This window comes from Callithrix jacchus, chromosome 21 (genome assembly GCF_049354715.1).
Source record: "Callithrix jacchus isolate 240 chromosome 21, calJac240_pri, whole genome shotgun sequence".
Taxonomy (NCBI): Eukaryota; Metazoa; Chordata; class Mammalia; order Primates; family Cebidae; genus Callithrix; species Callithrix jacchus.
The window spans coordinates 47,840,495-47,861,329 of record NC_133522.1 but is presented as its reverse complement, the minus strand read 5'-3'; the positions used below and the strand labels follow the sequence as shown (position 1 = coordinate 47,861,329).

The 20,835-nt window shown below is 51.2% G+C and overlaps 1 long non-coding RNA gene across 1 annotated transcript; it reads left to right on the top strand.

The window, feature by feature from the left end:
• Positions 1 to 266: 266 nt before the first annotated feature.
• Positions 267 to 16,267, top strand: LOC118149884 (uncharacterized). The gene is made up of 6 exons (XR_004737630.3): positions 267 to 458; positions 10,483 to 10,854; positions 12,298 to 12,552; positions 14,479 to 14,693; positions 14,865 to 15,126; positions 15,492 to 16,267. It is a non-coding gene; the product is annotated as an uncharacterized LOC118149884 (long non-coding RNA).
• Positions 16,268 to 20,835: the final 4,568 nt, after the last annotated feature.

The window sequence follows — 20,835 nt, the reverse complement described above, 5'->3', positions numbered from 1 at the left end:
CAGTGATCAGCGGGAAAACACTGCATTCTGACATTCAAGCCTCAGACGGGTCACATGTTCTTCCCACGGAGATCACAAGCCAGGGAAGTCACTTTTTCAGCAGCTCTTTTCATCTACCTCCTGCCGAGAGAATCCGGGAGTGACAGGAAGTCACTCCCAGCTGAGAAACTGGTGCCCTGTGATCCCTTTGGTCTTGGGAATATATTTAAATGCCATGTGACGATATAGTTAAAATTCTTAGAAGGGTGGTGGCTCCCTCTAAAGTTGGCCATTTGACAAACCGCTAACCTAGAAGAAGACTCTCACTATTGCTCCGTAAAGATGAAGGGGGCTCAGGAGCTGACGGCCCCCCCACTTCATCCTCCCGGCTTCTCCACCTCTCCAGGCACGCAGAATGCTCGGGCGTTCCGAGAACCATGACGCAGGGCGGGCACTGCACGGGGGCTCTTTCCCAGCAGGTAGGAAGACCCACTGGAAAATCCTGGCCAGGAATTCAAACGCGTGACCCAGACATCAAGGCTGCAGAAACCGCTGCCCGAAACCCAGGCGAGGCGATGCGGTCTCGACATGCTGGCCGGCGGGCGGGGCGGTGCCATCACCCGGGGGGTTTGTGGGTCCTAAAAACTTGGAGTTTCCTTCTAGATGAGTAACTTCTTTTCCATTTTCCAAAGGCTAGGAGGTTTTTGTTAAGAAATACATTTGGAGTGATGTCAGGGAAAACATACCCTTCCCCCAAAACCCCAGAGAATGTGAAGAAAGTCCGTCTGCTGGCCTTTCCTGGAGAAGGACGGGTGCGGGCCCGGGGCCGGCATTTGCTTGTGAATGAGGGAGTGTTTACCGAGCAGTGTTCGGGAGTTTCAGGCGCGTGTAAATAAAAGACAGCCGGATGAGAAAACCCAAGTGGAAAGACCGGCTTGGAACGTCTCTCTGACTGATGGTGGAGCCATGGGGAGCGTTTTTCCATCCCAGACGGAAAAAGAGAAAGCATTTCCAGCAAGACTTCCAGGGAGTCTGCAGAACTCGTTAGGGAGGGGTGATCTCCGCAGTGTCTCGGGAAACCACCCCGTGTAAGGGTCTCAGCAGTGTCCGAAGGGAAGACCGAGTTGTCGGGGTGGGGGGGCCGCACCCTGAGAAGGAAGAGATAACAAAGACATGTTTGAATCGTGTCTCCTCAAAATTCATGTCCACCCAGAATCTGCGAGTGGGACTTTCTTTGGAAGGGCCGTTGCAGTGGGAGGATGGAGCTGGGATCGTCCTGGCCCAGCACTGCCCCTAATCCAGGGAGAGCGTCCTTCTAAGCGACTGCAAAGGACTCCGAGGAGGCAGCGGTTGGAGACCTGTGGCTGAGAGCCAAGGCGCCCCACGGTCTGCCTGGGACACCGGCAGCTGGAAGATGCTAGGGGGGTGTCTCCAGAGGAGGTACACTCCTACCGAGAATGAGATCTGTTTGCTCACGAATGCCGACGCCTCTGGATGCTAGACGGGGTACAGATTTTTAATGGGGTTTGCCCTCAAGATTGCCCAAACTATTTTTAGAAAATCAGCTGAGGACACTGTGGCGCTAGCTGGTGGTGAGGACGGAGGTTGGAACTCAGGTGTTCTGAAGCCCCAACCTGACCTACAAGTTGAGGCGGCTCCTTCTTGTTTGGCCTATCCTTGCCATGGTCTGTTAGACAAAGTGGAAGGACAGCACTTAGCCAATTCCAGCAGAGCTAGGTGGCCCAGGGGTCGGGAACAGGACCAGAGATACCCGCCGAGTTCAGCCGGCCGTGTGACCTGCACGACCTCCACATCCACCTGCCAAGGCTGGCTGCCTTCAGAACCAAACCCACGGATGTAAGAGGCAAAACTATTTCAACTCTCCTTTCATCCATTTTTATAAAGTAGAAATGAAATGGCCTTTTGCCCATCGAATCTGTCCTCTTGGAAATAAGCTTTCTTGGAAGAAAGAAATACAGGGAGGGAAGCACCGAGAGTGATGGCGGCTCCTGGAGGTCAGGCCACCTCCCTGCACTTCAGTTCTGTTCCTCACACTCAGCACCCCACATCCCCCCTACCTTTAATCCTGGCCCAAGTCTGGGTCTTGGTCCTACAGACAGCTCCCAGCCCGTGTCTTGGAGTTCCAGCAGAGAATTTCTGTGACTTTGCCCTCCTACTGTATCCCATCTATTACTGAGAACCCCCCAAAATGACACCCTCTGACCACCTGCAGCCCAAAACCCCAGTGACTCAGAAGAGGGGAGCAGGGTGCACCCCTCCTACCGCGGCATCTGGCCTGCTCAGCCCTGCCTTCCTCATGTATAGAAAGTCCCGGGGACTGAGGCCCTGCTCGACTTCCTGCTCCAGCACATTTTGGGGTTGTGCTTGTGATATAATGGACACCCTCTGCTCAGAAGCAGACAGGGGGAGACCCCAGATGGGCCGTGAAGTAGGCACTAAGGTGTCACTCCACTGTTTTTGGAAGGGGTCCTCCTTCCTCCTCTCCCTGCTATTCCATGGTCTCTGGTTGCCAGGCTCACAATGCCCACCCACCCCATTGTTCTTTCCACCCAGGGAGCCAGAACCACCTACATGTGTGTGTGGAGCCAGGTGGGGGCAGAGCAAGGCTTGGTTGGCCGTCTGCAGCCTGTCATGCCGCCTGTTCACCTGAAGGCCACTCCTAAGCCTCTGTCCACTCTGGTTAACGCTGCTGACAGGTCCTCCTCCCCGTGGATCTGGCTACACCCCTGATTCACATCACACAGGGAGAGGAAAGCCTGGTGAACCCTGATACGCTGCAGAAGTGGGTGGGGTTGCAGTCAAGTCAGTCTGTGCCCACTTATAGGACTAGCTCCCCTAGAGAAGACCCAAGGCAAGCGTGATGACAGGCCACAAAGTGTTTGGAGGTCTGCCGTAGGATAGAAACTCATGTTTATTTGGTAGAGTCAAAAATTAAACAAGGGAGCAAAGAAGTTCCTCCCAGGTGGGTTTTGCTCAGACAGGAAACGTTTTTCGTGGCCAGAAGTGAGTGGCAACAGGTCCTCCAGCAGTGACAAGCTACCTGACCTGGAGCATTCACATAGACCAAAGGCTGAGGGGTTCCAGGAGCTGGAGCAACAGGCCAGGCTCGGAGCATGGTGAAGGCCTTGCTGGGCAGCAGGGGTATACTCTGCTACGTGAGAGTGGTCCCTGAAGGGAGAAGTGAGTTTGTCCAAGGAGCAGGAGGGAAGCTTCAGCAACAGTATATGCTGAACTTGGATGGTTCAAGAACGTTCAAAGGCCAGAGCCATCCTCATGCGGCCACTTATGCCTTCAGGAAGGAGGGGTGGTGTGGGCCCAGATGGGATCTGAGAGAGAGGCTGGGCCTGTTTGAACATCGCACACCCCCACTCCTGCTGGAGAAGGGAGTAAAGGTGGGCTGAGGCATTCCCAGACTCAGTGTCCACAGCTCCATCCATCTGGAAGGCTTTGGGCCAAAGCCATAAGAGCAGGGCCAGGGAGCCAGCCCGGGACCACTGAAAGCGCAGCGAGTTCTCTGTCCGAGCCTCCGAGGGTCCTCTGCCTGGTCCTTCTCTGTGCCACAGGCAGGAGTGGTCATCTCTTAGAGGTTTTCTAAGGGCTGAGTGAGAGACAGAGGCAAGGAGTTTCTGTAAAAGCCTCCAACACTGAGGAAGTATTGGAATAACTGCCAGGGGGGCTGTTGAGTCCCAGCGGGAAGCCAGGATCTTAGTCCACCGGGGCTGAGACCTTTGCTCATCAACTCTGCAACCTCAGGTGATGACGCTTCGTGGGCTTCAGTTTATCTGCCTGTGAGGAACTGACACACTAGGTAAAGTGGGGCTACTAGGAGGCACTGAGCAGGTTAGTCCTTGTTCCTACATCCCCAGGGCAAGTCTTCCTCCCGAGACAGGTGATCCAGTGATAAGCTCGTTCATACCTAGACGCGAACAGCTGACCCCTGATCCTTCCCTGAAAATGATGGAAGAGGGTTGGGCGCAGTCGCTCACGCCTGTAGCCCCAACACTTTGGGAGACCAAGGCAGGTGGATTGCTTGAGCTCAGGAGTTCCAGACCAGCCTGGGCAACATGATGAAACCTCGTCTGTTGAAAAAAATCAAAAAAATTAGCCGAGTGTGGTGGCGGGTACCTGGAGTCCCAGCTACTTGGGAGGCTTAGGTGGGAGGATCAGCTGAGCCCAGGAGGCTGAGCCTGCAGTGAGCTGTGATGGCACGACTGCACTCCAGCCTGGGTGACAGAGTGAGACCCTGTCTCCAACAAAACAGAACAATGGAAGAGAGGACAAACCAACTTCCCAAACTCCTGGTGTCTAAGAGCACAGCAGGGCCAGTGGGGCAGCCAGCAGTGGTAAGAATAAATTTTAGATTTTCCACACAACTTTTGGAGAACTGGCTCTTGGTTTACCGATTTGGATTTGGATACATTTTAACAGACTTCAGATGGATGGAAACACAGCAGATGAGGTCGAACTTTCTGGAAGGTTACCGATGTTACGATAATGGCTGACATCTGTAAAAGACTTGAATGTGCTGCCGTGGAGCAGCCGGAACACACGCATTGCTGGTGGATATAGAGAGCTGCAACCCCTGGAAAAGGGTCTGGGAGTCTCTTACAAAACAGAAAATACGCCTACCCCAGACCCAACCATTTCAATCCTGTATTTACTCAAGATAGAGGAAAATTTATGTCCACAAAAATATTTGGTCACACCAGTTTTATGAATAATAGCCAAAACCCAGAAGCAGCCCATGAAGAAGAGAATGTAAAAACAAATTATGATATCTTCTTAAAATGGAATACCGCTCACTAACAAAAAGAAATGAATTCTCAGAGCATCACAAATGACACAAACATGGCACAAAACACACTGACTGGAAGAAGCCAGATAGAACTGACGATGTACAACACGACCCCCTTTCTATAAAGTTCTAGAACAGGCAAAACAAATCTATGGCGAAGAAAACCTGGGAGCAGCGCTTCCTTCTGAAGAATGAAGGGGGTATTGCTTGGAAAGGGTACTAGAGAACTTTCTAGGATTCTGGGGATGCTGAGCCTTGAAGGAAGTTATGCATTTGTCAGAACTCAGTGGATGTACACTTAGCACCTGCACATTACACTGTATCTACATTGTACCTCAAAAAAGGGCTGTGAACACATATGAAGCTCTAATTAATGATATGCCAGGTGAAATATTTAGGAAATGGAGTTCCGCAAGCCGCTTTGAACACGGGATGCATTAAACACAGGATGCCACGGGTGACGGATGAGAGCTAACGGGCGGGTAGATACGCGGTAAAGGACCGCAAGTGTTCACGGTAGAACCCGGAGTGTCTACGTTATGATTGTTTCCATTTTTCTGTGCGTTTGGAAATTTTTGTAATACAGTGTTTCAGATAACATTTTGCTCCTGGGAAGTGCCTTTGCTCCCCGGTCAAGGGCAGGGAGCCCTCAGCAGGGAGAGTGCTCTGCGGCTCATAGGGCTTCCCACATCCTCCCCACGTGCTGCTTCGTCATTCCCTGGGCACCTGTTGACATCCAAGCCACTTGCTCGGTGCTTTTCTACGCATGGCCTCATGAATCCTTAAAACAGCTCCCTGACTTGAGAGGATGCTAATGTGCTCGTTTCACGGTAGAAAATGAGGCTGCCAACGAAGACCGTCTGATTCCTGCTCTCTACCCTCTCTCAACAAGGACCCGGGCACTTTGTGCAGAAATATGGACTCAGGGACTGCCTGGGAACGGATCCCCCATTCAGTGGGGTACTCCAGCCCCCACTGCATAACCAGGAGGTAGCATGGCGACCTCTGAGCTGGTAAACTCTGGGATGTGACCTCTGGAGGCAGCTTCTGGAACAGCCTACTTACACCCTTTACTGGCTGGATCATCTTGAGCAAGTTTCCTACACACCCTGCACCTCATCCTCCTCTCCTGCAAATAAGAACAAACGTTCTAGAAACATCATTACCCAAGCACATTAGAAAGGTAAGACCAGTCCAAAGCCCCACGTGGAAAATTCTAATGTGTGGCCCAAGTGAGGTTTAGTTCATTTTTAAGTCTCCTATTTATCCATAAAGCATTCTGAACATTTTGCTGTTATATAAAATGTGTAATAAACATTTAAAAGTTGAGGTTTTTCAAATACTTGTAGCTAACTGATCTTCAACAAAGCAAACAAAAATATAAAGTGAGGAAAGGACACCCTTTTCTGCAAACGGTGCTGGGATGACGGGCTAGCCACATGCAGGAGAAAGAAACTGGATCCTCATCTCTCACCTTATGCAAAAATCAGCTCGAGACGGATTAAAGACTTAAACCTACACAAATTCTAGAAGATAACATTGGAAAAAACCCTTCTAGACATTGGCTTAGGTGAGAATTTCATGACCAAGAACCCAAAGGCAAATGTAATAAAAACAAAGCTAAATAGCTGGGACCTAATTAAACTAAAGAGCTTTCGAAAAGCAAAAGGAACAGCCAGCAGAGTAAACAGACAACCACAGAGTGGGAGAAAATCCTCTACACGTCTGACAAAGGTCTAGTATCCAGAATCCGCAACAAACTTGAACAAATCAGTAAGGAAAAAGCAATCCCATCAAAAAGCGGGCTAAGCACATCAACAGGCAGTTCTCAAAAGAAGATGTACGGATGGCCGACAAGCATACGGAAAAATGCTCGGCATGACTCATTATCAGGGAAATGCAAATCAAAACCACAGTGTGATACCACCTTTCTCCTGCAAGGATGGCCATAATCAGAAAACAGTCAATGTTGGTGTGGATGCAGTGGAACGGGGAGCACGTCTACCCTGCTGGTGGGAACGTAAAACTAGTACAGCTACTGTGGAAACAGCGTGGAGATTCCCGAAAGACCTGAAGGTAGAACTTCCATTTGATCCACGATCCCACTCCTGGGTATCTGCCCAGGGAAAAAGAAGTCATTGTTTGGAAAAGATGCTTCCACACACGTTTGTAGCAGCACAACTCACAATTGCAAAGTTGTGGAACCAGCCCAAATGCCCATCAATGAATGAGTGGATAAAGAAACTGTGATATATATATGGAATGCTAGGCAGCCATAAAAAGAAATGAATTTTTCTTTTTATGCACTTGCAGTGACCTGGGTGAGACTGGAGACTATTATTCTAAGTGATGTAACTCAGGAATGGAAAACCAAACATCATACGTTCTCACTGATATGTGGGAGCTAAGCTATGAGGATGCAAAGGCTTAAGAATCGTCCAGTGGAGTCTGGGGACTTGGGGGAAAGAATGGGAGGGGGGCAGGGGATAAAAGACTGCAAATATGGCACAGTGTATATTGCTTGGGCAGTGGGTACACCAAAATCTCACAAATCACCACCAAAGAACTTATATAACCAAACACCACCTGCCCCCCAGTAATTTATGGAAAAGTTTTTTTAAGTTGGGGTTTTAACGTAAAAACCAGCCTGGAAATGTATCTTAATTTTGCATGTGTCCTCTGCCTGCTGGAGAAACTCACCTGCTGGAAGCAGAGCCTGGAAGTCAGGTCAGGATGCTGCAGTCTAAGCCCCACTGCCGGCTCGGGGCCTAAGAGTAGGGCCAAGAGCTGTCACATCATCACCTCTCACTCCCCTTGTCTGCACCACACAGGCCCTCAGAGAGATAAGGGCGCCCCACAAAAGGGCTTTGAGCTTGAGGGTGACCGACATCGCATCAGGACAAAGAATGATTCTTTGGTTACAGAAAGAGAGGCTGATCAAGTAAAAATCTAGTAACTTGCAGCTTTCATTTGGCAGGTAAGTTTTCATTCCTTTGGGGTCAGAGCAAACTTTGTAATTAAATTTGTGATCAAAGAGCATGGCCAGAAATCTGCTTTTTAACCCAAGAGCAGCATCTGAAACCAGGTTCAAAACTGAAGAAGCAGGGGCTGCCTTCTCAGTCATACAGACGTGGAGGAGGCCAGCATCCAGATGGCATCACTTCATTCACTGCAAACCTGACAGCAGACCACCGCACCCACCTGCTCCCCAGAGGTCAGCCACATTCAGAGGTCTGCCCGGCGGATAGGTTTCTGGATTCTGTTTGCTGACTGTTGGGAACAATTTATGGATTTCAAGCCTTTCCATACAAGCAACTTTGATGTTGTTGGTTCTAGTTTTGCACTTTCTTGGGTTTTTTTGAGATGGAGTCTTGCTCTATCACCCAGGCTGGAGTGCAATGGCACTGTCTGGGCTCACTGCAACCTCCCCTTCCCAGGTTCAAGTGATTCTCCTGCCTCAGTCTCCCGAGTAGCTGGGATTACAGGCGCCCGCCACCGTGCCCAGCTAATATTTATATTTTTAGTAGAAACAGGGTTTTACCATTTTGGCCAGGCTCGTCTCAAACTCTTGACCTCATGATCCACCTGCCTTGGCCTCCCAAAGCACTGGGATTATAGGGGTTAGCGACCATGCCTGGCCCCTGTACTTTCTTTACTAAAGAAAATGAAAATAATCTTTCCCTCAATGTCATCACGATCATAAAGCCAAATGCAACACAGATTCAAAAGAAGATCCTAAACTGGAAAAAACATGGTTGCAAAGGGCATTATGTTTGAATAAGGATGATGTGATGGATTCTAGGACAGGGCATAGCAATACCAGTGATGTCAGAGAATGAATATTCTTAGCAACACATGTCAAAGCGCTTAGGGGAAGAAACCTGATATCTCCAACCTCTTTAAATAGTCCTTGCCCTAAAATCTGTATGTGTGTGTGTCTGTCTGTCTGTCTGTGGTACACAGATACACACAGACACACATATACACACACACACACATATTTACGTACATACATATGTATATTCACATATATACACACATGCATGCACACATATTTATACACACATGTATATGCACATACACATATAGTCACATATACACAGGTATATATGCATATACATATACACATATTAAATACACACGTGTATATGCAAATATATACATATACACACATGTATATGCACATTACACATGTCACATATATTTACATACACATGTGTATATGCACACGTATACATACATACACACATATTTATATGCCTATATAGACACATGCATGCATGCATATATTTACATATACACGGATATGCATGTATATACACATATATACATATATTTACATACACATATGTATACACATATATATACACACATGTATGAAAAGATATGCACATGGGCAGGGCTGGTATGTCTAAGAAAAGATACATACATAGAGACTATACTAGAAAGAAGATATGAAGCAAACGAGACAAAATGCTCACAATTAATGAATTGGTTGAAGGGAACAAACATTTCTTTGTGCTATTCTTGCAACTTTTTTCTCAGGCTAAAATTATACATCACAATAGCTAATGTACGAATCACGATGGCAACACGCTGTGTAATCTCAGCAGAGGTGGCCTGGGGACGCTGGGCCTGTGGCGGGAAGAATAAAGGCAGAGTGAGGCACCCTGGGACGCATCCGTCTCTGTGAGTGAAGACTTCTCGCAGCCTGAGCAGCTGCCCAGCGCTTCCGGGGAGCGCACGGGTTTAAAGAGCACTCGCAAAGCCAAAGGCCGTCAGCAGGGCTGCATCATCTGCTCCTTGCTGGGCTCCGTAGAAAACTCTCCCTTCTTGGAGACATTGGTGGCCCACAGAATGCACAGGGACACTGTTGGCCACACACCTGGGGACAGAGGGTCTAGGGAATGGGCACGTGCTGCAGCAAGTCCTTTCCTCCAGGGCCCCTGTCCCGGCTCTCAGAGCCTGGTCCTGCTCTGCAGCCTGTGCAGGCTCCTCTGTGATGAGAAACACCCAGTCTCCAGTCGATGAAATGCTCAGGACGAGGCAGTGCCCTGGACCACACAAACATCAGTCCACACGGAGTGTCTAGAGTGGAACACCCAGGCTGGGCCGGCCGCCTGGTTCTGAGCCTTGCATCCTGACCCCACACAGCTATGGGTCACTGCACAGCTGAAGCCCCCCAGTTTCTCTCTTCCAAGACCCAGACTCTGGACTGGGCCTCTTCTGAGTTCCTTTTCCCAACGATAGGTCCACGGCTACTCCGTTCAGAAGCAGGACCGCAGAGTGAGGAAAACCAGGCCCACAGTCCCCTCTACACAGGCACCACTCACCTGCCCCCGGTCTGACCCTGCGTCACACAGTGTCAGGCTCTTGTCTCATATGTGTACCTGATTTCCACTCCATTCATTCAAAACATGTTGTCTGAGCATTTACCATGTGCCAGACCCTATGCTGGGCTCTGGGGTAGGTGACAGTTCATTGAGGCTCCTTGGTCTCTAGGAGACCAATCTATCACCACCCTGTCCTTGACATGCCAACAGGCGAGCACCCCACTTCCACCCCCTCCGCCAGGTCTCTTTGCAGAGGCCCAGGCAGGCCCCACCTAGCTCCCCCCTTGGACCCTGATGTCCCCCTACATGCCCAGAGCTCCTCATTCTCTTCCTGACTCTCATTTCCCTCCACAGCTCTCTCCTCTCCCTAGGTCTGATGGTCTCCTACCCACACCTTCACAGATGATGAGCAAATGGGTCTTTCCTTAGGTTCCTGCAAATATGGACTTATCACACATCCACACTGATGCCAGAAATGTCATGGCTACATGTTGACTTACAGTAAGGAATGGAGACCCCAGCACCCAGCATGGCCACAGCACGATGCTAAGGAGAAGCAAAGAGCAAGCCAGCTCTGGATGTCTCCTGGAGTCAAGCGAAGCTTGGGTCCTGGCTGCTCAAAGTGCACCCCCAGACCAGCGACATCAGTGTCACCTGGGAGCTTGCAAGACTCCTATGCCTGCCCCGACTCACTGGATCAGGATCTGCAGCTCTACAGATCTACAGGTGATTCTTGGGTCAATTCATGTTAGAGGAAAAACTGGTTTAGGATGTACTCTTTATGGGAAAGAAGGCCTTTTTTTTTTTTTTTAAAGAGACAGAGTCTTTCTCTGTCACCCAGGCTGGAGTGCAGTTGTGTGATCATATCTCATTGCAGCCTCAACCTCCTGGGCTCAAGTGATCCTTCCATCTCAAAGAACTGGGCTACAGATGTAAGCCACCGCACCCGGGTCATTTATTTTTATTTTTGTAGAGATGGGGGTTCTGCCCTGTTGCCCAGGCAGATCTTGAACTCCTAGGCTCAGGCAATCCTCCTGCCTCAGTCTCCCAAAGTGCTGGGATTACAGGCAAGAGCTACTGCGCCCAGCCAGGAGACAAATGTTTTAATCAAAGTTGTTAAGCCCAGGAAGCAATAGAGGAAGGTCAGACACAGATTCCTACCACCGTCCACTCCATCTGTCCCTGACCCGTGACAAGCAGCTAATATGCCTATCATAGAAGAGGTCAGTTAGATGCCCCGGCAGGTGGTCAGAGCTACCTGCTCATTGTTACTGGGGAAGAAAGAAACATTAGAATGTTTTCCCGAAGCCCCCTGGGAAACCAGCCCCTATCTACCTGTGCGTTCGTGCAGCTCCTGTTCCCTGAGCCTCCACCACTTAACAGCGAAGCACCTTGTTGGCTAAAAAACCATCATTGTGCGGGCACCGGACACGTGCATCAGCCAGCGTGTGGGCGGGGGCTGCTGGGAAGGCATCCACTGCGTGTCATAAACCTGCCCTTGGCAGCAGCCAGTCAGTGACCTCACACGTGGCCTTCGCCTCGGCCTTGCGGTAATGACCTAAATAAAGCTGGAGTGAAGCATTTCCTCCCGAGAGTCTACAAGACAGGCACATTACTCAGAAGATAGAGTGCAGTGGTAATGACTTCAGAATCTTAAAATAAGTCCCATGTAGCCTAAATCAACTTCCCAAGGCCTAATAGTCTAGCTTGGTGTGGGGCATAACGTACCCTCTAAATTCTCAGATATGCAATGGGTGTCTTTCCTGAAGGTAAGAAATGGTGAGAATCTCTCCCTCGAAGCAGAAAGTGCCCGGGTGCAGTTACCCCAGATTTAGCTGTGATGTCATCCAGTTACCCGACAGACATGGAAACCGATGGCTCCCCAGCTGTTTGGACGGGAGATGCTTAAGCCCAATTGTGGTTTCCCGGAATTCTTCCTCCTCCAGCACAGCCTCTGGGAAACCAAATATTTTTTCTCACTGACACAGGTTTTGAATAAATACTGCCATTAAGGATTCCATGGTACTTCAAATAAACATGGGCTAGTCAGTTACCAATGTCTAAATCTCGCTTTATTGTTTTGAAAACAAATTTTAAAGACCATGATTCTCCCACCGTCTGCTTGACTTGAATCTGTTGAAAAAGCCCATCTTTCGCCTTTGCATTTAGGGACACAGAAAGGACAAGCGTGGTGGATGCTGCTCCTCGCCCTGCAACGATGCTGCCGCTGGGGAAGCGGGTGTTTCTTCCTGAGCGAGCCGTCTTGTCCCGGGCAGAGGTGTGAATAACCCCTCTGACTCTCTGCACCGAGATTTAGGGGAAGGATCAGTGGACAGCTCAGGAAGTGCCGCTCTCAAACCTGCTGGGCAGCCGGCTCCGTGTGGCTTAAGAAGAGGTGCACATGGAGGTTGCAGTTGTGTGAAAGTAAGAGGACTCTCATAGTGACCTAAAGTCACCTGCCAGGTCACCTGCCAAGTCCAGATCCTCTAAGGAACAAGGGCTATGGCTTGGATATTTGTCCCCTCCAAGCTTCATGTTGAAATTTGGTCTCCCAGCCCGGGCACGGTGGTTCACGCCTGCGATCCCAGAATTTTGGAGAGGCCAAAGTGAGTGGATCGCTTGAGCCCAGGAGTTCAAGATCAGCCTGGGCAGCATAGCAAGACACCCCCGACTACAAAAAAACTACAGAAATTAGCCAGGCATGGTGGCATGCACCTGTAGTTCCAGCTACTAGGGAGGCTGAGCCTCAGGGAGGATCACCTGAGCCTGGGAGGTTGAGGCTGCAGTGGAAAGTTAAATTCGATTTAAAAAATGTGGTCTCAGTGTTGGAGGTGGAGCCTAATGGGAAGCATTTGGGTAAGGAGGGGAGATCCCTCATGAATGGACTAATGCCCTCCCTGAGGGTGAGTGGGTTCTCACTCATTAGTTCCCAAGAAAGCTGATTGCTGGAAAGGACCTGGCACTTCCCCTCCTTCCCGCTGGGTCCTCCTTGCCCTGTGGTCTCTGCACACCCAGCTCCACTTTGCCCTCCCCCATGAGTGGAAGCAGCCTGAGGCCTTCCCCAGATGCAGATGCCCAACCATGGACTTTTCCAGCCAACTGGAATCATGAACCAAATAAACCATACATGTATACATACACATACATACATATATATAGACGTATGTATAGATTATCCAGCCCCAGCATTCCTTTATAAGGGCACAATTAAGAAACTAACCCAAGCAGGGACGGGAAATAAAACTATGATTAAGCTCAACATGGAAAGCGAGCGCCTCTAATCTCCCTGATATTGGGTAGCTAGCTCACGTAGCAGCTGCCCCACTCCCTTGGGGAAAGGGATTTCTGATCGCCAAGGACACCAGTGGTTATGATGTCACTGATCGTAAAGCTGTTAGAGGTAACTGTCCCCATCTACTTCCAAATGAGCTTGTGCAACCCTGGCCCTCCATGTCGCTCTTGAGCAGCCAGCACCCCCGCCACCTCCCCTCGCCCACACATGCCTCCCCCTTGGGGGTGTCTGGGGAGGAGAATAGGGGTCACATGAGCCTAAGTCAGATAGAGTTAGACGTTCAGAACCACTGGGACAGAGTGGCGGGATGACATCCAAACACACCTCATTGCTGTACCTCCAACACACTCTCTACCCAGAGCTGGATGCATGTAAATTCCATTTTCAACTCAATGCAAAGCCGGTTTTGAATTCTCTGTCCTTCCACCTTTTCAGGCTCCAGGTGTCTCAGCTGCATTCTGTGCCCTGACAGACACCAGGGCATGCAGCCAACTGCAAGGAGCCATCGGAATGCAGCTATTCTGAGTAGGACAGGAAGGGGACTTTCCCAAGTGAACCTCTGCTGAGCTGGGAGGGGAAGGGCAGCAAAAACACAGGATTTCCCCAGGCGCAGTGGCTCACTCCTGTAATCCCAGCGCTTTGGGAGTCAGAGGCAGGCAGATCACCTGAGGTCAGAAGTTCCAGACCAGCCTGGCCAACATAGTGAAATCCTGTCTCTAATAAAAAAAAATATATATATATATACAAAAAATTAGCTGGGTGTGGTGGCAGGCACCTGTAACCAGTTACTTGGGAGTCCGAGGCAGGAGAATTGCTTGAACCCAGGAGGCGGAGGTTGCAGTGAGCCGAGATCGCACCACTGCACTCTAGCCTGGTCAACAGAGTGAGACTCTGTCTCAAAAATAAAATAAAACAAAATCCAGGGTATGTAACCAAGGAGATCCTCTTAAAGTTAGAAAGAGGAAAATAAGAAAATTCTACATATTTAATGCAATACATAATCAACTTTCAAAATCAATTCCTTTCTTCTCCCTTCAACTGAACCCATGCTGTGGCAGCCCAGCTGAAGATATGAACAGCGACGCCGAATCCATGCAGTGATAGAAGTTGGGGTCCAGCTTCTGTAGGATTACCTCCAATGCCAGAGACCACCAGCTCCCAAAGAAGCCCATTCTGGTGGCTCAAAGCCGCAGCCAACAGGACGCAGGCATGGGGCTGCAGGGAGGTGCCTAAGCCTGGAATGGGGAGCCCAGAAGACACCGAACTGAGGCAGGTGGGTGGTGAGGAGTGTGGAACGGGATACATGAGGTGGGCGGGAAGCCCCAGGCCAAAAAGAGTGAGACATGTGGGAGATCGTCCAGCTTCCAAAGGGACACCAGTGGAGTCCCGAGGTTACGTGTGGCTCTCAGTCACTTGTCTGACAAGTGATGCTCTTGGCTCTTAGGGACTGGACCGGAACTCACAGACGGAGCTGCTGCAGCCAGGCCTACATGGCCACCTTTCTGTGCACCCACAATTGTCCAGAGAAGAGCCATTGTCACCAATCCCAGCCAAAGCCCAGCCATGAGGCATCATCCTTTACTAGCTGGTGGGCCGCACTTAGCTTCTCTGAGCCCCAGCTTCCTCCTGGGTGCAATGAGGCTCAAGAGAACCTCGCTCACAAGCTACTGGCAGGATCAAAGGGAAGCATACATGTGAAACGCTTGGTAAGATGGAGCCCGCTTTTAGTTGTCATTGTCACTGTTCGTGTCATTGGAAACACCGCCGGTGGTATTAAAGTGACCCCGTGCCACCCACCCATTGCTGGGAGGTTGGAATTCCCTGTGCTGGCTGTGCCTCTCAGCAGGGCATCCTGGGGCTCGGACATCCCCCTCCCCACCTTCAGGTGGAGACCACCGACCCTTGTGCATCCCGGTTACCAATGCATGATTATCACAGCCTTCCTGCTCCGACTTCTTAAACCACACAAGTTCCAAGCACTGAGGGGAGGGATCTGTGGGAGGAGCAGGGGGTGGGACGACCGTTCCATAACAAAAGGGTAAACAGATGCTCTGAAATACTGTGCTTTTAGAAATCTGTGGTCCTCGGAGTCCTGCTGCCTCCCCCAAGCATCTCACCTGGGCCCCATAGTGGGATGGGCTTCTGCCACATCCTCAGGCAATGCAGATGAGAAGCGAGGAGCCAGCAGAGACTGACCTGCCATCCACCAGAGCCGGCCCGACAAGTGTGGACCAGCTAGTAACTGTCACAGGTGAAATGTAATTAATGACATCATCTTGGACAACCTGGGCTTGATTCTGCTTTGGGCGGTAATTAAATCACAGGCCTGGAGCCTTAGAAGGAAGGGAGACTGTGAGTGGAGCCTCCACCTGTGCTTGGCTCTGGGTGGGGCCACAGCAAAGCATCTGCCTTCTGGATTCACCCCTGTTATCAATTTTTAAAACCTGCAGCTGCTGCAGGCTCAAGAGCACAGGATGCTTTAGACACCCGCTTTCTGCCATCCGCAGTATTTTGTGTATTTCAGATCTGACCCTGCAGGAGAGACTGGCGGGATGGCACAGAAGGAAGAGGCGTGTGCAGGGGGGCGGGCGTGGGATTGGAGCAGACCTCAAAGGTGCCTCCGGGTGTGATTTAAAATGAGTTAGGAAGGTCGCCTCGCCCCAAATCCACGCCTTCGGGATCCCTCCCCTCCTCCTCTTCATACCTAATCGGGGTGGGACAGCAGTGTGCAGCTATGTGTTGATTTTACAGGGCAAATTGACTAGACACAAGTTTTTAAAGTCGGAAAAACCTAGCTTCAAATAAGTAGATTGGACTCTTTATGACTCAATAAAATGTTTCACTGAGTACTAGTCCTAAGATATTTTAAAAACTTATGCAGCCAGGTGGGGTGGTACACACCTGTAATCCTAGCACTTTGGAGAGCCAAGGTGGGTGGGGATCCCTTGAGCTCAGGAGTTCGAGACCAGCCTGGGCAACATGGCAAAATCTCATCTGTACAAAAAATTAGCCAGGTGTGGTGGCATGTGCCTACAGTCCCAGCTACTTGGGAGGCTGAGGTGGGAGGATTGCTTGGGCGCAGGAGGTTGAGGTTGCAATGAGCTGAGACTGTGCCAGTGCACTCAAGCATGGGTGACAGCAAGACCCTGTCTCAAAATAATAATGATGATGCACTGTAACCAACTTTTCCATTAAACTGACAGAGCTCATCGTAGTACGTCAGAAGAACTTTCATGAGTGTCTTTGCCTCACTTCCCTCCCTTGAAAGCCCTAAGACAAAGATTTGGGGGCAAGCAGTTGATTTTGGGGGTGATCCCAGGATGCACAGTGAAGGTGGGAAGACAGGTACCCTAGAGAGAGGGTCCCGGCTAGAGGGAACTTCGGTTCATCCCACTCACTACGACTGCACAGACGTCTGAGCAGAACATGCCTAGAGCTGCTCCATGGAGGGAGGAGGGACCTGGGACATTTATCCAACAATGCTCATCCTCCTCTGCTGCGGGTCACTTCTGGGACTTACCATGTGGTCCTCCCGCCTCCCTGTGAACAGGGCCAGAGAGAGAACATCTTCAGGAAAGACCAGCAGGGGGCATCCCTGGGGGGTGTGGCCTCCAGCAGGATGAATGACAGTTGGTTTCATCCCCTGCACATGGCAGAGCTTCCATCTGAATGTGGCTCTGAAGAATGTGGGTGCTGCAGAACAGCCACATCGGAGTCATGGAAGCGTCACATCAGAGCCACAGAACAGTCACATCAGAGCCACAGAACAGTCACAACAGAGCCACAGAACAGTCACATCAGAGCCACAGAACAGTCACATCAGAGCCACAGAACAGTCACATCAGAGCCGCAGAACAGTCACATCAAGGCCACAGAACAGTCACATCAAGGCCACAGAACAGTCACATCAGAGCCACAGAACAGTCACATCAGAGCCACAGAACAGTCGCATCAGAGCCACAGAACAGTCGCATCAGAGCCGCAGAACAGTCGCATCAGAGCCGCAGAACAGTCGCATCAGAGCCACAGAACAGTCGCATCAGAGCCACAGAACAGTCGCATCAAGGCCACAGAACAGTCGCATCAGAGCCACAGAACAGTCACACCAGAGCCACAGAACAGTCACACCAGGGCCACAGAACAGTCACACCAGAGCCACAGAACAGTCACATCAGAGCCACAGAACAGTCACATCAGAGCCACAGAACAGTCGCATCAGAGCCGCAGAACAGTCGCATCAGAGCCGCAGAACAGTCGCATCAGAGCCGCAGAACAGTCACATCAGAGCCGCAGAACAGTCGCATCAGAGCCGCAGAACAGTCGCATCAGAGCCGCAGAACAGTCGCATCAGAGCCGCAGAACAGTCACATCAGAGCCACAGAACAGTCGCATCAGAGCCGCAGAACAGTCACATCAGAGCCACAGAACAGTCACACCAGGGCCACAGAACAGTCACATCAGAGCCACAGAACAGTCACATCAGAGCCACAGAACAGTCACATCAGAGCCACAGAACAGTCACACCAGAGCCACAGAACAGTCACACCAGAGCCACAGAACAGTCACATCAAGGCCACAGAACAGTCACATCAGAGCCACAGAACAGTCACATCAGAGCCACAGAACAGTCACATCAGAGCCACAGAACAGTCACATCAGAGCCACAGAACAGTCACACCAGAGCCACAGAACAGTCGCATCAGAGCCGCAGAACAGTCGCATCAGAGCCACAGAACAGTCACATCAGAGCCACAGAACAGTCGCATCAGAGCCACAGAACAGTCGCATCAAGGCCACAGAACAGTCGCATCAGAGCCACAGAACAGTCGCATCAGAGCCACAGAACAGTCACATCAGAGCCACAGAACAGCCACATCAGAGCCACAGAAAGCCGCATCAGTTGCATGGGATTCTCCGAGGCCCCCCTTCTCTCCACTGCACTCCCTGCTTCCCCACCGTCACCCACCCCAGGTGAAGTGAGAATAGGAGCTCACAGACCCCCGCCCCCACAACCCACTTCTTCTCTGCACCTGCCTTTCTCCTTCAAGGGAGCCCAAGGCCTCCCAGTTGTTCATGACGGAGACTGGAGGCCCACCCTGTACCTCTTCCTGAACTTTCCATCTGCCTGTGGCCCTGGGGCACCCAGGGCCTTCTGACCATTCTCCGTTCTTTCTCCTTGCAGCCTCCCTGCTCTTCTGGCCATCGCTCTTGCCCAAACTGCTACCTTCCTTCACTCCAGAGAGAAGGGAGTGACCACTCGCTGGTGTCCACTGCTGGCTTCAGTCCACACGGATTCACGCCCCAGCCCAGGGCCCGGCATTGCAGCGCTCCATGAGCAGTTCCCAGGCAGATAAGTGAATGAGCAGTTGGACGGCCTTTCAAATGTACCCGGAATGTGGCGTCCTTCCCTACAGTTAGGAAACGCACACACACGTCTGCACACATACACACGCGGTCCTTGCCCTGCTGCTCAAGTGTCCACTCTCAGCCTAAACATCACACCCATGGATGGCCTCACTGGCCATGAAGCCATATGGGCCCCACCGCACCGCCCTGGACTTCCTCAGCACAGCCCTCATCACAATGGAGTCAGATGCCTGTATAGTTCTGTATTTGGTAGTCATCTGTCTCCATGACACTGTAAACTCCTGGAGGGCCGGAATAACCACAGAATCCCCAGCAAGGACCCAACCACGCATCTAGTGATGATGCAAGAATGAGTCAGCAGGAATTTGAGGAGGTGGCTGCAGTCGGTCCTCTGAGCTCGGAGGGCTCCCTCTGGAATTGTGAGGGTCTGGGTTTCAAAGAAGTGGAGAGCTCAAAGCTACCATCAAGTGGGAAACAGGGACTTGGAAGCAAAAGGGACCGAAGCCTGCTGGGGGTGGCAGAAGGGGCTTGAGGCCACCCGACACAGGGAGCTTGGCCCCTGCTCTGTCGCCCACGGCCAGGGAGGGAGTCTTTGTCAAGACATCAGCTCAGAACATAGACGGCAAAGTACGTGAGGCAGAGAGCCTCCGTGAGGAAGCACTGCCTCCTCTTCCAGCGGCTGAACAGGCTCCGTGCAAACTGAGCCCCACGGAGGGAGGGGTCCTCTCAGCTCCAGAGCCCCAGGAAACAGTGGGGCAGGCTGAAACCCAGCAGTGAGGCCCCAGGGCTGCCGGGGAGGTTCCAAGGGCCAGGCCAATCTCCAGGGCCTGAAGTCATGAGGTCCTGTGAGGCACCCAGAGACAACTTGTAGAGATAAGCAGGGCCACCTGACCGGGGTGGGGTGGGGGACACCACGTTCACCCTCCTCCCCAGCAGACTCTGAAATGGTGGCAGTAAGAAAGCGTGGGCATCCAGCATTTCAGGATGGGGAGGGGCAGGCATGCTCATGACAGGTGAGGAGAGGCTGGAGCTCCCTCAGAACTATTGACCAGGCCTCCCCAGCAGCGGCCCTGCAGCCAGCCCAGGGAAGCCAGCCCAAGCTCCAACCTGGCCAGGGTTGGGCAAGATGACCCCTCCACAAGAATTGAGAAACTCCCTGGATAAGCTTCTACCAGAGAGTCAGGGAAGAACCATGGAAAACAGACCTGGGCCTGTTGATACTGGGGGAAGGCCAGTGTCCTCCAAAACTAGTGACTTTTGGGATCTCTTACAGCTCCCTTTCTTGTGAAACCTTGCCTGTTTCCCTGCTGTTGCCAAGAGTAAAACCCACGTGTCTGTTTCCCGTCAGTGCTGCTGAACACAATGCTGAAGCACACAAGCTCAGGGGCTTAGAGCTACACATGCTTATCACCTGCTACAGACTGCGCGTGTGTGCCACCCAAATTCAGTGTTGAAATCTTAACCCCCAAGGTGTGGTATGAGGAGGTGGAGCCTTTGGGAGATGATTAGGTCATGGGGATGGGGCTGTCGTGAGTGGGATTAAAGCCCTTATGAAAGGGACTCTAGAAAGAGAACTTTCACCCCTTCCACCAGGTGAGGACACAGGGAGAAGATGCCAGCTGTAAACCAGGAAGCGGCGCTCCCAGGCACTACATCTGCCTTGATCTTGGGCTTCCCAGCCTCCAGAACTGTGAGAAAGAAACATCTGTGGTTTATAAACTGCCCGGTCTATGGTGTTTTGTTTCAGCAGCCCAGGCAGAGTAACACGTTACCCTACAGTTTCCAATGACACAAGTCTGAGATCAAGGTGTCAGCAGCTCCATGTTCCTTTTGTTTCAGGAGAGAATCCATTTCCTGCCTTTTCAGCTCCTAGATGCTGCCTGCACCCCCTGGCTGGTGGCCCCTCCTCCATTTCCTGCCTTTTCAGCTCCTAGATGCTGCCTGCACTCCCTGGCTGGTGGCCCCTCCTCCATTTCCTGCCTTTTCAGCTCCTAGATGCTGCCTGCACCCCCTGGCTGGTGGCCCCTCCTCCATTTCCTGCCTTTTCA